Source organism: Sus scrofa, chromosome 3 (genome assembly GCF_054392235.1).
Source record: "Sus scrofa isolate SSC_HxYL_T2T_F1_AM1 chromosome 3, Sscrofa_HxYL_maternal_Yorkshire_Landrace_v2.0, whole genome shotgun sequence".
Lineage (NCBI taxonomy): Eukaryota > Metazoa > Chordata > Mammalia > Artiodactyla > Suidae > Sus > Sus scrofa.
In genome coordinates this window covers 117,887,314-117,905,244 of record NC_139385.1, presented here as the reverse complement: position 1 = coordinate 117,905,244, position 17,931 = coordinate 117,887,314, and the positions used below count along the sequence as shown (strand labels likewise).

General features: G+C 36.9%; 1 long non-coding RNA gene across 1 annotated transcript in view; it reads left to right on the top strand.

Moving 5' to 3' along the window:
- Positions 1-17,931, top strand: part of LOC110260035 (uncharacterized) — a 1,001,533-nt gene that overhangs the window by 141,589 nt on the left and 842,013 nt on the right. Inside the window, exon 2 of the long non-coding RNA XR_014842312.1 lies at positions 15,323-15,457. This is a non-coding gene — a long non-coding RNA (uncharacterized LOC110260035). The remainder of the gene's footprint in view (positions 1-15,322; positions 15,458-17,931) is intronic.

The window sequence follows — 17,931 nt, the reverse complement described above, 5'->3', positions numbered from 1 at the left end:
CTCTAAGAATGAGTGATGTTGAACATCTTTTCATGTGTTTTTTGGCCATCCATATATCTTCTTTGGAGAACTGTCTGTTTAGATCTTCTGCCCATTTTTGGATGGGGTTGTTTGTTTTTTTGGTATGGAGCTGCAGAAAGTGTGTATAAATTTTGGAGATTCATCCCTTGTCAGTCGATTCATTTGCAACTATTTTCTCCCATTATTATGCTAAGTGAAGTCATTCAGACAATGAGACACCAACATCAAATGCTATCACTGACATGTGGAATCTGAAAAAAGGACAGCATGAACTTCTTTGCAGAACGGATGCTGACTCACAGACTTTTGAAAAACTTATGGGTTTTCAAAGGAAACAGTTTGGAGGGTGGGGGGATGCGCTGGGGGTATGGGATGGAAATCCTATAAAATTGGATTGTGATGATCATTGTACAACTATAAATGTAGTAAATTCATTGACTAATAAAAAATAAAATAAAAAAATAAATCTGTCATCTAAAGGTAATGGATGTCAAATCTAGATTTCTAGCCCTAACATTTTTCCAAATTCTGGAATGGTATTTCCAAATGCCAACTGAACATGTTTCTAACTGTGATAGGTAAAAATTTTAAGATGGCCCCATGACCTTTGCCTACATGTACTCCATTGACTATATTACATTACATGGCAAAAGTTTGATAATCAGTTGGCTTTAAGATAGGGAGATTATCTGTAGGACTAATCAAATCACATTGGCCTAATAAAAGCAGAGGGCTTTTTCCCTAGCTTGTAACAGAAGAGAAATCAGAGAGATCTGAAGAATGGGAATTATTTGAAGCTCTGTTGCTGGATTGAAGGTGGAGGGAGGTAAGGAGCAGAAACCTCTGAGTGGACAATCTGAATCAATTTGAAAGTGGATTCTTTCCCAGAGCGTCCAAAATAAAAAGCCCCCAAATGGTGAATTCCTTGGATTTTCTCATCAGAGAATCCAGTTAAATCTGCCTGGACAACCTGCCTTTTGCCCTCTGTCTTAGGTTGGGCACCAGGTCCCACCACATCTTGCATGGAGTAAGGCAGTAGCCATCCTTGCCCTGGGCACAGAGCATTACCATGCATGCAGGTGGCTGAGCAGAGTCCTCTCACCCACTTTTGAGTCAGGTCCTCCCAGAGAGGCATGGAGTTTACAATCCTTTGAGGATCTCCTGTGTGTCATTGGTGGGGTAGTGGACTACAGGAAGAAGATATTGACTGTATTTATATATTTGCTACAAAGGATTCCTTCTATTTAACTTCTTTTACAACTGGAATTTAAACCAATGTTATTGCCTACTGCATCAATCACCAGGAAAAAGGAGAATCAGTCAACATTAATATATCTATAACATCACTATTTTTGGCCTATAATTCATTTTTAGTACTTTGTCTTTATGACCACTGAGTTCAGGTGCTCAAACATTCTGGAGTAGATTGCACTCTTTCATGTTTAAGTGGGTTTCAACTCAGTAAGTCCTAGGTTGACTCTAACCTCTAGGCTTTCCTTGTGTTCAGTTATGTAGTCATGGAATCAAAGGGATTGCTAGGTGTGATGAAGAGAACTTGAATTTGGATTAAGAAGCAAGAAACTGGAGTTCCCATCATGGTGCAGCGGAAACGAATCTGACTAGGAACCATGAGGTTGTGGGTTCAATCCCTGACCGCTCAGTGGGTTAAGGATCTGGCATTGCTGTGAGCTGTAGTGTAGGTTGCAGATGTGGCTCGGATCTGGCGTTGCTGTGGCTCTGGTGTGGGCCAGCAGCTACAGCTCCTATTGTGCCCCTAGCCTGGGAACCTCCATATGCTGCAGGTGCAGCCCTAAAAAGACAAAAAGACAACAACAACAAAAAGAAAAAAAAAAAAAAGCAAGAAACCATATGCAGCACCAAAGACTAGGTAGGATCTGAAAAGGTGAAGTTACTAGTAGTACAGAGAGCTGGAAAAACAGCTTATCTCAGGGGTCAAGCATTTGTGTATATCTTCCAGTTCCATCACTACCATGTTGTCTTGGATTTTTCATTGTCATTTTCTCAGAGTATCAGTTCTTGTTTTATAAAGATCAGTGGTTGTAGGAATTGGAAAAAGTCATTCCTTCTTGAGCTCTGTCCATACTCCCTCGTACTTCAAAAGAAAACATTCAACACAGGTATGGAAATTGGAGTTCTTAAGTTAAATGGGTAGGAAGGCATGGAAAGTCCAAGTCCTTGATATTCTGAGGACGGCCCTCTCTGGGAGTGATTTAATTATTTGACAGTTATATAATAATTGATTACGCTTTCACATTTGATAGTAGATTAAGTATTTTTAACTAGAAAATTATAGAATTTTCTATGTTTGCACTTACTAGGAGTAAAAACTTGGAAAAACATGTACCTGGAACATTAGATTTTCTTTAAAAAATAATCTTTGAACAGACACAGCTTTTGCCAGATGATCTGACTCTGTCAGTCTGCCTTTAGATGAGCGTAATTTGATAGTTTTCTATATACGTGGACTCATTAATATTGTAAAATCTTGGAATATAATGTAGCAGTCACGATAACATCATTGCCTTATATGAATATTTGCTGTCTTATTTATAACAAAATGGCAAGTTTCTGCATCTATCCAGTTACTGAAATTAGAAGTAAAATTTTTGTGGATAACATCATGAAGTTATCTGGGTTATGAAATTTCAGAGGCAGACCATTTTAACAAGGCAATGGCTCCTTAAACCATCCACATTTGCCATTGCAAGAAATATACCTACATCTATGAGGGGCGGGCTGAGGTCCCTAAATTCGTATAAATGCTTTATTTTTCTTCCTTTTCTTTCTCTTCTTATGTAATATGACATTTTGACTTTGACTCCTTCAGCCCTGAATTTTGAACTCTGGCCCAGTTCAAGAGGGTGTGAGATCGTCACAAAACCACTGCATTAAACTGTTTCAGATTGTGCCCTGTTTTAGGATTGAAACTCTTTGTTGTCCTATTTGAAATTAATATATTGCAACACATGTTAATATAGCTGGAGCTTCCATGTTTTTAAGTCACTAAAGTATTTGAAAAATAATAATAGTTTTTATCCCTTTGGTGGTATGCTAAGATTAAACACTTATTTTCTCGAGCCTTAGCAGGCAGTCTAAGTGAGGACGTTGCAGAGGAGATGATGAGCAGACCTGAGAAGTTGCAAACATCTATGACACCCCTGAAGGTGAAATTCAGCAAGCTCCTGCTGTTGCAGTTTCTAAAAGTAAATACAGGATTTGGCATTGCTAAGACCTACCTCTATCCAAAGAACTCAAAAGATTTGAGGGGAAAGGGAAGTCAGGGAGCTGAAACAGATGCCAGGGCAGCTGGAGATATCCCCTGAAATATGAAACGGTATCCAATTTAGTTATTGACTATAGGGATGCTTCTATGTACCATGTTTTTTAAAGGAGTGATAGGTTTTTTTATTGCTACTAAGCCTGAAATAAACAAGTGATTTGATCATTTTATCTAGAATAATTGGTAACTAATCAGTTAGCAACCATTAATCTCAGCTAATCACATAGTTACTAACTGGTTTATAAATCTGTCACTCCAGTAAAAGGTGTTGGAAACAATGTTCTAGAAGAAAAGGGCTTTAAAACACGTATTTATTTTTTAGCTGCACATGCTTATGATTCACATGTCTGGGATCTTTAATATCTTGTTTATTATTGGAAAAATGGATTGAATAACTAAAGATTATTTTTATGCCAAGGACCACTCCTGGAAAGAGAGAGTTATAGATGCTCCTGTAGTTCTTGAGCTTGCAATGATGTAAGCAGGTTAAAAACTGGTATTTACCCTCTTTCCTTTCAAAAGACAATGTACCAAGCCTTATTCTTTACTTTTGTACATTTGAAGAATAAACCATCATCCAATAGCCTGTATCTTCTCCCAAAGTCTCTGTGTCGCATTGTCTGGAGACCACTGCCAGAAATGTAAGTACAGGTTAGAAATTGGTTGGAAAATTCCCTTGCATCTCAGGAGTGAGAATGAGCCCTAGACATAGGCTTAACAGTTTATAAGTCCCTTCTACAATCTCTAAGGCTATGGTTATTGAGTAGCCTGCACAGAAGAGTCTATCTTCTCCCCTTACTAAATTTGGCAAGTGCTGAAACATTTAGTAGAAAAAACAAAAGCATAGGTACTTTTGGTTATATCAGCAAGCATTTTGTGATGGTGGAATATTAAAAGCATCTAATTTAAATCGGCTTCGAAGAATGCCTACATTATTAGGATAGGTTAGACTGTGCTGCAGGAACAAATACATCCTGGTATTGGCTTCATGTGTAAACATGTATTCCTTTTGCAAGCAAAATCTGTTATAGGCTCAGCAGTTCCTTCACATACATTCCTTCCAGGGGTAACTTGGGACTCTTGCTCGTGTCCATCTTGTTGTAGCTCTCCCATTCAATACAGGACTTCCTGGTTGCTTCAGCCATGGAAGAAAATTTAGAGGGCAGCTTACAGACTTTTCACTGCTTCAGCTCTAAAATAACAGGTGCCATGTCCCAGTGTAGTTTACTGGCCAGAGCTAGTCACTTGGCCTAACCTAGCTGCAAGGCCCCTTCAAAGCAAGATCTATTTTAGATCTTTAGATACAGAGCAAAATCAGATGATAGTGAGCACTGTTAAATGGCCACCTGACCTAAAGTGTGCTGCCTGCTTTTCTATGCGGTGAGAATAACAAAGTTGAAGGTGATAGGGTTTTGCCATTTAAGTCTCATAATCCGTTGGTTTAAAAATATGCCTATGAAACTTAAGTAAAGGATGGTATCCATATTAACAAAGTAAGACATCACATTGGTTATATGGAGTGGTTTTAATTATATAAAATATAATCAGGGTCAGTCATTCATAAACATAGATAACACAGTTTAAATAAACCATGGCCTTTAAAATCTAAAGCTTAATGTGAAATGAACATTTATTAAAACTTTCACTTCATTATATATTGCTTACCGATAAAATTGGTTTCGTCAGTTTAGTGGAATTGGAAAAGTTAAGTAAAACTGAACACAAATAAAAAACCTTATTTTAGTATTAAACTGCATCTAATTCTAAGGAGGCAGCAACTCAATATGTAGAAAAACTGTTCAGGATTTGCAAGACCAAAACTGAAACCTGTTCCTAGTAGTGGCTAGGCAGATTGCAATCCCCAGGAAGGAATGAAGGAGCCTTAGGAGTAGAGAACTTCTACCAGCTGCCAAAGGTCAGTCTCACCTCATTTTCCCAGTTGAGTAGGTTATAAAAAGGAAAGACCTTCATTAGCCTTTTTTCTCTTTTATATGATATGTTCTTCAGAATTACAAGTCCCTCAGGGACTGTTTTCTTTCTTACCCCTTTTAAGGTTGTTTTTCCTGCATATAAGAGTAAAACTTGCTCATAAAAAGGAAAAATTTTAAAGTACAGGAAAGGCTTTAAAAAAAGGAAATAATCACTCTTAATGCCTTTGTTCAGGGACAATATCTGTTAACATTTTGATATACTTTTAGATATTTTATATTTGTTTTTATATTATTGACTATATCTTATAGGCAATTTTATGTCTTGTCTTGTTAATAGATACTGCCTTCTACTTAAGTTTCATAAGCATATTTTTAAAATGTTTTATGACAGTTTTTTTGAAAATTATCAATATTAAGTGTTTTCCTAATATTACTCACATTGATGGCTTCTGAATTTACTATTATAGATAGTCCTGTGATAAACACCAGCAGTTAGTAGGTAAGGTCTTGATCTTATAATCCAGGACTAGATTTACAGTCCTTTCTGTTGATGGAATTGTTTCATGGAGCATCCCTGAAAAGGTAAAACCTAATACTGTGTTTATTTACAGGATGGTGAGGAAATGAGATAATAAAATTACCTCCATGTATGTTACATGGATTCTTAAATGAGTAGATTTTGAACTAATTTGGAAAACATTGGGATAGCAGCACATTTTAGGTTAAGAAAGATGTGGAAAGCAAATGTATGAGGTAGCTTTGGCTGCGATACAGCTACATGTTAAATGACCAAAAAGCTATAGCCACATACAAAGTAAATATTTATTTAGCTTTTCCATCTGCAGATTGCTTTACTAGGCAGGCCTGCTTCAGATCTCAGGAGCTGAGAGGATCCCACTTCAGCTCTGTGGGTGGGCTGAGGTATTTCCACTCAGTGTGTCCCTCATCCTCCTTGGACCAGCAAGATAATCAAGACATCTTTTCATGTCCCTGGCAGAATAAGTCCCATCTCTAAAGCACATGACAAGCCCTTACCATGTCTTGTCTGCTCACATTTCATTGGTCAAAATCATGTGTAGTATGAGGAAAAATACTTTCAGCCATGGAGGTATATCTGAATAAGAATCTACTCTACAGCAAGTGAGAGAATCCTATAGTGTCCAGTGTCTGTGTCTTTTATTAAGGAACCCTTGCCTGCTAGAAACAGGCAAAGAAATTCTCTTGAGGTCTTTGTTTCTTTTCCACATGCCTAATTATGGATAGCCAAAACCACCAAATTGATTGAGATATGGGGCCTAGACTTCCCCCAAGGTAACAAAATTTTCGTAGACATTTATTCTCTGTTCCTTAAGGAATGATCTTTTGTAGAAGAATTGGCTTTATTTGCTAACCCAGTGTTAGGGAACACTAACTTTATTTGCCTTCCAGGGCAGTTTTTCTCCATCCTGTCTGTACATTAAATCAATTAAGGAGTTTTTTAAACTATGCAGTTCCAGAACCTACCAAATCAATTAACTCATAATCTGTAGGAGCTGAAGCCCCAACCTGGAATGGTTTAAGTGCCCAGTGATACTGCTCTGTTTTCAGTGATACTGCTCTGTTTTCTGGCACAATCATTCCCCCCCACACACACCTTTTTTGGATCTTTTTTCTCTTTTCCAGGCCCAACATTTTATCCATGGCCATGTCTAAATCCTCTCTCACCTGTCAGAGAATACTAAAACCCTCCACAACCAGCTGGCATATTATCAGCATTTCTCAGGGTCTATCTAAGAAAACCTAATTCTTCCACATTAAGAAATTGATTAGCTCTGTGGTACCTCAGCCAGTATAGACTCAATTTTGGCTGCATGTTAGAATTATTTGGGAAGCTTTTAAAAAAAAAGAAACAAAATAAAACACCTCTGCCTAGCACCAACCCCCAGGAATTCTGGTACAACTATTATGGTGTGGGGCCCCAAGCAGTAGAATTATTTTTAAAATTCTTAGGTTATTATAATATGTAGCTAGTTTTGGGAACCACAGAAGCTTTTTTTTTGAATAATGATTTTTATTTTTTTCCATTGTAGCTGGTTTACACTGTTATCTCAATTTTCTACTATACAGCAAGGTGATCCAGTTACACATACATGTATACATTCTTTTTTCTCACGTTATCATGCTCCATCATAAGTGACTAGACGTAGTTCCCAGTAACCCAAACTCCCAATGCACCCCACTCCCTCCCCCTCCCCCTCCCCCTCGGCAACCACAAGTCTGTTCTCCATGTCCATGAGTTTCTTTTCTGTGGAAAGGTTCGTTTGTGCTGTATATTAGATTCCAGATGTAAGTGATATCATATGGTATTTGTCTTTCTCTTTCTGACTTCACTTAGTATCATAATCTCTATTGCTGCAGATGGCATTATTTCATTCTTTTTTATGGGTGAGTAATAGTGCATTGTGTATGCATACGACATCATCTTTATCCATTCATCTGTCGATGGACATTTAGGTTGTTTCCATGTCTTGGCTATTGTGAATAGTGTGGCAATGAACACGTGGATGCATGTGTCTTTTTCAAGGAAAGTGGGATTGCTCAGTCATATGGTAGGGGAACCACAGAACCTTGATAGGGCAGGAAAGTTATCAGCCATGAAAACATGAAACTTAAGGCACAAAAGATGAATGGCTATCTTTTCCTCAATCCTGAAATTCTTGGAACAATGAGAAGTATTTCATTGGGTATAACAGAATGAGAAATTGGACATGAGTAATGAGAATGATAATGAATAGTTTTCTTGACTGTGCCAAAGGATGTGCATGTGGGAGTGATGGGAAATGAGGTTTGTGAGGAAGAGAAGTGGGCTCAAGAGGTCGGGTAGTACAGTCTTGACTCTAAGGCTGAGGGCTAGAAATGTGATTGACAACATGGTTGGGAGCTCTCTAAGTCCCTGAACAGTGTAATTCTCAGACATCTGGTGCTTCTTAAATTTTCTTCTTCTAAATCACCCTATCTAATCATACATTGCATGTCTGTGTGATTGTGCCATTTCACTGTTGCTTGAATGTTTGTAGTATATCTGGTATACATGTTGGAGTATAACCATTAAGCAACTATGTATTTATTCCTCTGTCCCTTTAAAAATGCATGTTGGAGCTAGTTCTTCCCTTGCCTCTGGATGAAAATCTAAGTGATCCATGACTAGTCTAGCAAGTTCTACGTAATCAGCACTATCAAAAGCTGGCTTTTTCCTCTGACAGGTGTTGAAAACTAATTCTTCCTTCCATGGGGGACTCAAATATTCTTTGGAGGAAACCTTCTATTACAATCAAGTTACTGGGGATGTCTTAACTGGAGCTGCTTTGATAATAGCAAATATTTCTTTATTCTGATGGGTGATTTAATCTTTCCATAGCTGCTGGAAACCAGGCCTTGCCTATGGTTTCTCATTGTTCAAGTCTGTTACCCACTCAGACAGGACTTAATAACATTCAGGCTCTTTCTCCAGCCTGGCACATATCTCATCCATGGGAAATGCTCATGCATGTTTTGTGCCAACAACTCTGGGAGTTCAGGCTGACCCACTCATCCACCATTCCTTTGACATGTCGTTAGTAGCTAGTCACCCTGCTTCTGGACCATTAAGTTTGCAGGAGAGTCTGACTCAAGGCCCCAAGGCCCTTAACTGTTGGGAGTAAATGTTCATAGTGCTCTTTTGAAGCCCTTCTCAATCAGTGTGCGATGAGAGGGTCAACATTTCCTTATTCTGACTGGGGGTGGGGCATGGGTTTCACCCCCACATTGATGAGTCTGTCCAAAAAGATGCCTCCTCATAACTGCTGAAGAAAAATGTGTTAATCACAATTAACTAAATAAGTTCTGATGCTGCTTGGCCTAAACTGTTGCACTTCGAGTTACCCAGGTGAGAAGTGACTAGATTGGAAACCATACTTGCCTTCATGATAATCGATTTGGGACTCACGTTTAACACTACTGATTGTTTTCTCTGTCCTTGGGATGTTAATGCAGCTTCACACTTAGGGCTCATGACTCCCTTTGGCAGTATTATGGACCTCTTACTTCACCTCTCTTTCAGTTGCTCTGGTAAATGACTGCTTGCCTGTCCCCCAGAGGACTCCCAAACAAATTTCAGATATGCCCCATAGCCTGTCTTTAAAATCATGTTGCTCAAACAATACTTTCCAAATTTCTTTGAAAATTTGTCAAGCTGATTTTGCTTGATGTGGTAACAGAGATAGGTTAAAACATACAAACATATTTCTAGTTATATAGCTATAAATAAATGCAGTTAAAAATAAATAAATATTAGACAGCCAATTCATCTGGCTAAGGAAAAGAGTATTTAGATTGTGTTATTGGAGTAGATGGGAATTTGAATGGTATTGTTTCTCAACCCTGCTGGAGGCTGGGGATAGTAAATTTTCTCAAATACCATTTAAGTCTCGTTCTCCTTGCTATTTGTCTTGCCAGGGATATCATAGGTCTTGATGGATTTGTTACGTGCAGTCATGCTTGGCTGATTGTTCCACCTCTTTGATCGTCCCACTAGGAATTCCATTATGGGGCTGTCCTTTGGAAATCTGCTGTCAGCCTGGGCCTGCTGTGTTGCCATGTGCCCTGCAGCTTTAGTCTGGTAAACAGTTCTTTCTGTTTGTTTGCTCTGCTAGGCACTTACTATACAGATTCAAATTAGAATAAAAGGTTTAGTTTTGACCTTCTCAAATTGCTAAATATAATTGAGTCTTTTTATATATCTTTACCATACTAAAGGCACTACCAGACAGACCCAATCTTTTCAGAAGGGAAACGAGTAATTTGGCTTCTTTGGAAGTTGTAGATTCATTTTCATTTTCAAAATGAAGTAACCACCGTTTATTTAAAATATTTCTTGGTGTTAATTAAAGTGAACTTTCTCTTCATTTTACTGAAGAACTTAACTCTTCCTGACACAAATGACTGGGTGTTTATTATTATTATTTAATGATTTTTATTTTTTCCATTATAGTTGGCTTACAGTGTTCTTTCAACTTCTACTGTACAGCAAAGTGACCTAGTCATATTCTTTTTCTCACATTATCCTCCATCATGTTCTATCACAAGTGATTAGGTACTGTTCCCTGTGCTATACAGCGGGATCTCATTACTTATCCTCTCCAAATGCTGCAATAGTTTGCATCTATTAACCCCAGGCTTCCAGTCCATCCCACTCCCTCCCCCTCCCCCTTGGCAGCCTTGGAGGACAGACTTGTGGGTGTTTTATTTTTATTTATGTATTTGCTATTATTTAAAAATATTTAGTGACTCATCAGCAGATTCTAAAGCTCCCTAAGAGGTTTCAGAGTTTTTCTTCTTAAGCAGTAGGTTATAAACAAGGTGTGATTTCTTAAATTGAGATTATACCACAGGTGTAGTTGAGGGTTATATTAAATTTAGCAGGAGAAACAAACAAACAGAGGAGCGGTGGTTCACTTCAGCATTTACCTTTTGCAAACATCTTTATCATTGTTCCATTCTTTGGCCTCTCTCTGGGAGAACTGCCTGCCCTGGGTGGCAAGTACTCATTCTGCAGGAAGAGGTTACCTCAGGAACGGGATGTCTTCTCTTTATTAAAGTCGTGGGATCTGAACACTTTCCACCAACAAATGGCTTGATGTTTGTGTACTTGATCCAGAGAGGTGTTACTTAACTCTCACTGTACTTCTCAAATTTTGAAAATTAAGTGTTCTTAAAGGAAAAGAGGTGTAAACAGTAGGGTTGTGGGTTTAGTATGTTGTAAGCAAGATATTTCCTCAATGATTTTGTCCTCAAAAGTCCTGTAACTGACATTAATATATATATATATATATATATATATATATATATATATATATATAATATTTATGTTTAATGTAAACAATTTACAAGTAGAATTAAATAGTTTCCACGAAGCAATCTTTGAATAAAATTAATAATTAGTCCTCTTTCAGGTAGAAATTCAGTGTAGTCTGGTTCCTTTATTCCTCCCACTTTTCTCTCTCCTGGGTGATTAGAATCCTTATGGCTTTTCTTTCAGTGAATATGTTGTATAATGATGGGCTATGTCCTCTTTCTTCTAGTAAGTTTCAAGCAGTACTTGATGGAGCTCCTTTTATGGCTTTATGTTTCCCCCATGTTCTCTTTAGAGGAGGGATAAATTTGATGCATGTACAACTGCTGTCTCTGACAAAGATGGATTTCTGTAATATATAATAATGCTCTCATGGTCACTATTTATTTATTTTTCAATACAACCACCATCGTTTTTTTTTTCTTCCCTCTCTGAGCATGCTTTGAAACTGGTTCAAATGCTCTCCGTTTGCTATAGATCCCTTTCAACAATTTTATCTTCTTTACCATTTACTTCCTCTAGAAATATATTGTTCATTTCTTAAAGAGATATATTTTTTAGGTATTCTATTCTATTCTACTCTCTACCATGGCATGTGGAATTTCGTGGGCCAGGGATTGAATCTCAGATGCAGCTGTGACCTATGCCACAGCTGTGGCAAGGCCAGAGGGTCCTTAACCCATTGTGCCAGGCTGGGGATCAAGCCTGTGCTGCCGTAGAGACAATGCTGGATCCTTAACCTGCTGCCCCACAGTGGGAACTCCTAGATATAGTATTTAAATCATAATAAATCCATCCTTAAGTGCTTTCAGAGTGAATTAACTACTAAAGCTTATAAATAGAGCTGTGCATGTGCATGTGTATGCAGATAGTGGGTAGCAGTCAGAATATTGTCACCAGTCATACTGATAATTGAAGATTCCACAAATGGCATTATCATTTATCTTCTCCATATGCCAAGCACCCTTCCATGGTTTCTCCCTAATCCCCTCTTTTTTTGCATTCGTTATTCTAAGCTTCTAGGATCTCTTATAAGAAGCAAAGGTGACATCGACAGAATATCCAAAACACGCCAAAAGGAAGATCTTTTTTTCATTGCTCCTTGCTTACTTCCTTTTTTATTCTTCCTATTTCTAGACTTTGAATACCATTTAATATCCCTCCCAGTTAGTAACCCATTAATACTCATGAGGTAGGTATGCAGGAGAAAATTTAATTGGCACCATTCTAAACTTGCAGACTGAGAACAGAGATGTATTTAAATCATTCTAGATGAAGAACCAAAATTTGAATTTATTGCCATTGACTCAGGGCTATTCTTGTCTCTCTCCTTTGCAAAAATACTTCAAAGTAGATCATTGCACAGATTTCCATATATAAATAGAATACTTAAATTAGAGGTGTGACCATTTTTTAATAATAATCAAATTATGAAATACTGACTATAAATTGACCTAATTAATGAACATAAATTAAATTTCCACTGTGCTTCTTGTTTGAAGGGACAAATTACGTTAGATTTGAATCATATACATTTAGTTGGATTTATGTTTCAGCTGTATATTATCTCAAAGCAATACATACATAAGTAGCTGTATATCTCAGAATCCTCATTGATTTCTATTCTTAGATTTCATAAGATTATTTTGGAGTTGATATAATAGTTCAAGCATTCCATTGTTATTATGTAATTTCCTTGCATTCATACACTGACCCAACATACACTGACTGTCTAATATATGTCGGATACTGTTTTGGGTGCTGCAAGAATTACTCATTGAGTACAAGTGTTTGCAATTTAGCAATTTGGCCATCAATGGAAAATGAATCTAGAAGAAATGAAGGTAAATTAAGAGTAGAATGAAGATATAGATACAAAATCTACTACAAATTACAACCATTCCTTTTCATTGTTGTTTAAATGAATTATAGAATGTTTGGGATACATAGAACCTATTTTGATCCCCTACTATGTAAAGTAGAGAAAACTGAATCTGGGCAGATTAAACGATATGCTCAGGATCACAGACCAAAGTTGGTAGTAGGTACAACTCAAGATTGCTAAATATTAGAATTGTTAGGAACACATGCATTTTAGTCAGACCAGGGAAACCCCTTATGCTTTGTGAAGTCATTGATGACCCTGAATCCAATTCTGCTTTCTTGGGAAAAGAAAAAAAAAAAAAACAATCACATTGTTGTCAAGGTTTTGGCTTTCTGTTTGGTTAGTAGGTTTATTGATATTGATTGGCCTGTTGAATATAATCAAATATTTTTTTTTATATAGACGTTAAGAAGGAGATGGTATTATTGAGGATTGTTCCATCTAAGATGAAATTGATTTCTTCTTGTGTGGCTCTTTAGGTTCCTCTTGTCATTACTGAACAGAGGTGGAATGAATATCACAGAGACTGGAAGCTGAGTAGAGCATTAGGGACCGTAATTTAACCTTTTTCATTTTGTAGTTGGGATAATAGGGGCTACATAAAGAAAGTGACTTGCCAATAATACACAGATAGCTAGAGGCAGAGTAAGACATCTTGATCCTAATTCTAAATTCTTCTGCCCCCTTATTTCATGCTCTGACATAATTTGGCATGATAGCAAAGCCTTGTTTCACAGATGATCATTAAAGTGTTTATTCTTTCTTTTAAAAACGAACTCTCTACTAGCCCTAGAGGATGATTCTGCATCTATTTGTATCTGCTCTTGGGTTTCTGGGAACTTTTTTTCTAGCATTCTGAGGTATAATCTATAGTTTCACAGAGAGTGACCAGATTTCAATAAAGGTTTCTCTGTATGGACTTTGGCTTTGTTCCTTTAAATTCTTAGGAAGATGGAGATTGGAGTGGGGCTTTTCTGTGATGGAAAAATAAGCTATTTTGAAAGAAATTCTTATGCTACTGACAGTTTCTTTTCAGATTTGGTTCATTCTCTTAGATACCTTGTTTAAAATTATGTAGTAGATGCATGTGTATATATTCGGGAAGTTTTACAGATATTTAAACAGAAGAAGCTTGAACATTCTCTCTTGATAACAAACCCTGCAAATAATCACACTTTAAAAGTTAAGTTACAACTGAGTCATGGCCATGGCTTTCATTGTCTACAGTGGACATTCGTTCGGAATCTGGGACACAAGGCTGATGGATAATTGCTAGAAAATAGCAGTACTCTGTTAGTTGTCATTCACAAGGCTTCAAAAGTTTGTTCAAAAGTTCAGTCCAGGGAGAAAAGTGTCTTTGAGAAGTCCTTTCAATAGTTGATAAAAGTTCAGAGATAGACCACTGCTGGTATGCTGGGAATGACACAGTAGATTTGCTCGTGGTATCTACATCCTCGCTTGTGTGCTCTGATGCCTTTTTCTTTGCTTGCCAGTCTACAATGGCCCATGTCCTTGTTTGGATAAGCTAATACACAGATTCATGGAAATTCATGGAAAAAAGTCTGTGTGCTTATTGGTCTATATTAGGTAACAAATCCTTGCTCCCAATCAAGGGAAAGAAGTTCAGCCTTTTTGAATTTTCTTATTGTTCAGCATGCTGTTACATATTCACAAAATGATAAATGTTCATATGATTTTATATATGTATCATGTATACATACATAAAAAATACACTGTGTCATATTATGTACTTCTGCACTGACCTTCATCTTTTTAGTAACTTTCTTTTATATCTGTTGTTCATAGATTTAACTCCTACCCTTTGACTGCCCCATTGGTCTCACCCAGAGAGAATATGTCTAGTGCCACCCCCCGCTCAAACCTCCATGACATCTTGGTCCTCAGCACAAGGAAAACCTCAGAGTCACCAGTGATCCACTTAGAATATATATGTATATATACACACAGATGCACACACGTACTTTTTTTCCTATATATTTGCTGATAAAAACATAATTGCTCAAGGAACAGAAAGGTGTCTGTGGTTCTACTACTATCACTGCCTTGGAGTTGTATAGATTTCTAGCTTTTCATACGTCACTGTATCCTTATAAGACTCCATGAGTTAATTGTGACAAACTCTTGATCATGTTTTCAGGAAAAGAAATTTCAAGAAATTGAGCCTCAAAAAATATAGTAACAGCAAAAGTTACTAAGTCACTTGGAGATGAAAATAAGACTGAAGAACAAATGTAATTTTTGGTACAAAACTTCTTCCTAAAGCATTCTAGGTCTCTTTATTTTCTTATCTATAGATTCAAAGTTTGTTTCCATAGAAGTGCCACAGAATCCTGAGCCTATGAGCCAAGTCACTGTATGATATAAACCTCATGGATCTGACATTGGACTGTTTTCTGCTAGTACAGCTGATGATGATTGCCACTGATAAGGTAAATGATTGAATAAAGCCCAGGAAGTCTCTAGGCCTTGTCGGCATTTTCTATTCATGACCTGAAGTTGCGGAAAACCAAGGAAGGCAGTGAACATTTATTGAGTAACTTACTAGGTGCAGATTCTATGCAAGTGCTTTACCTGTGAGCACAGCAATCCTGTGAGGGAGTTAGACATTTTCTGCATTTTTATTTCTGGCTGCATCCATGGCATGTGGAAGTTCCCAGGCCATGGATCAAACCCCTGCCACAGCAGTGACCCAGGACACCGTGGTGACTATGCTGGATCCTTAACCCACTATACCACGAGAGAACTCCCATTTTCTGTGTTTTAAAAATTAGGGATGTGAGGGACTAAGAAGGAATCAAGATCTCATAGCTAGAAGGTAGCACATCCAGGTGGATGCACTGTGGTGAACCAGACTTTTCTTCCTTGAATAAAAACTCAAATTCTTCATCAGAGGAAATGTATTCTAAAAAGAGCTGTATGTTCTTCTACACCATAGCAGTTGAGGTAATTAGCAAAGCATGGTATGACATGAGGAGACAGACCAGGATTGAAATTTTAATTTAATAAATTTTACTGTATTATTATTTTCAAACTCAATATACTTCAATGTTTCTGGTCCTTGTCTTTTTTCCTAAGGAAAAGAATATATTTCATTTTATTTAAACTGGTATTCTCTTTCAGTCACAGAATCTTTGTGTATTTATTTGGTTTCACATTCATACATTTGTATATTTTAGTACCCAAAATTATCCTGAGAATATCGTTTGATATAAAATGAATTTTGGAGTAGTGACTAATACTTATGCCTCCAGACATTCTCTGGAGGATTCCAATTGGGAAAAAAAAATATTTTTCACAGCTTCCAAACATATCCAAGAAGTGGATCTTGTTGATAAACCCTTTGGTTGAATGCCATGAACTAAAACTCCTGCTAAAAAATTTCATTGAGTTTTATTGAAATAAAAGGCTATTCCATCAAAACAACAATAACTACTGAATCAATTCCAGGTTGATGCTAAAGACTATGCTTAGGAGAATGGTTCTGATCATTTAATTTATTTAATGGAAATTTGTGCCAAATGAAATTTCCTCACATCCAACCTCTGCTCTTGGCAGTGAAATATCTCCACAGATATACTTGTCAATATAACAACTGGCAGAATTTTTCTTTCATCCACAGAAGTAGCATTTGCAATTACTGAGGAGATCTGGAAATATTTACTAGATGAGTGATTAGCCAAGCAAGGTTCTAAGTGTAAAGACTTTTCTAGAGGTACTGGTGGAGCACTGTCACCAGATGTTGGTTTAGTCAGTCTTTGTGTTAACATTTATTCCGTCCTTGGGTACAGCAGTTTAAAAGTGGGCATTAATCTGATAGGGTTTTGCAATTATAAAACTATGTCTGGTTGAGGAGTTTATAATCACTTTCCTGAATTTTTTTTTCTTGCTACCTAAGACTGTGCTTAAGAGAGCATCCTGTTTGAGGTCAGATTAAAAGGATAGTTGGAGCATAGTGTTATCACACTGACATTTCATAATTATTTCTGGTAACTAATTGAATTCACAGAGTCCAAACTTTAAATGAGTGCTTCAAGTATCTTTATGAGAATAATGACAATCATTTTACTTCAAAATATTCCTTAAACTGTACCTGTTGCAGATAACATGATTCTTTACATAGAAAATCCTAAAAAATGCTACCTGAAAACTAGAGCTCATCAATGAATTTTGTAAAGTTGCAGGATACAAAATTAATATACAGAAATATGTTGTATTTCTTACACTAAAAACACAAGATCAGAAAGAGAAATTAATGAAATAATCTCATTTATCATCACATCAAAAAGAATAAAATACCTACGAATAAATCTACCCAAAGAGGTAAAATACCTGTAAAATGTTGATGAAATAAATTGAAGATAACACTAATAGATGGAAAGATATACCATGTTGTTGGATTGGAGGAATCAATATTGTTAAAATCTGATCTACAGATTCAATTCAATCCATATTAAATTACCAATGGCACGTTTCATAGAACTAGAACAAAAAGATTTTTAAATTTTATGGTGACAAAAAAGATCCTGAAGCACCGAAACAATCTTTGAAAAGAACAGAGTTGAAGGACTCATGTTCCCTGACTTTGGACTATACAAAAAAACTGCCATCATGAAAACAATTTGGTACTGGCAAAGAAACAGACATAGATCAATGGAACAGGATGGAAAGCCTAGAAATTAACCCATACACTTATGCTCAGTTAACGTATGACAAAGGAGGCAAGAATATACAATGGAGAAAAGACAGTCTTTTCAATAACTGCTGCTAGGAAAACTGGCCATGTAAAAGAATGCAATTAGAACATGCTTGGGCACCATGCAACAAATGGAAAATGGATTAAAAACCTAAATGCAAGACCACGTACCATAAAACTCCTACAGGAAAACATAAGAAAAACAAGCTT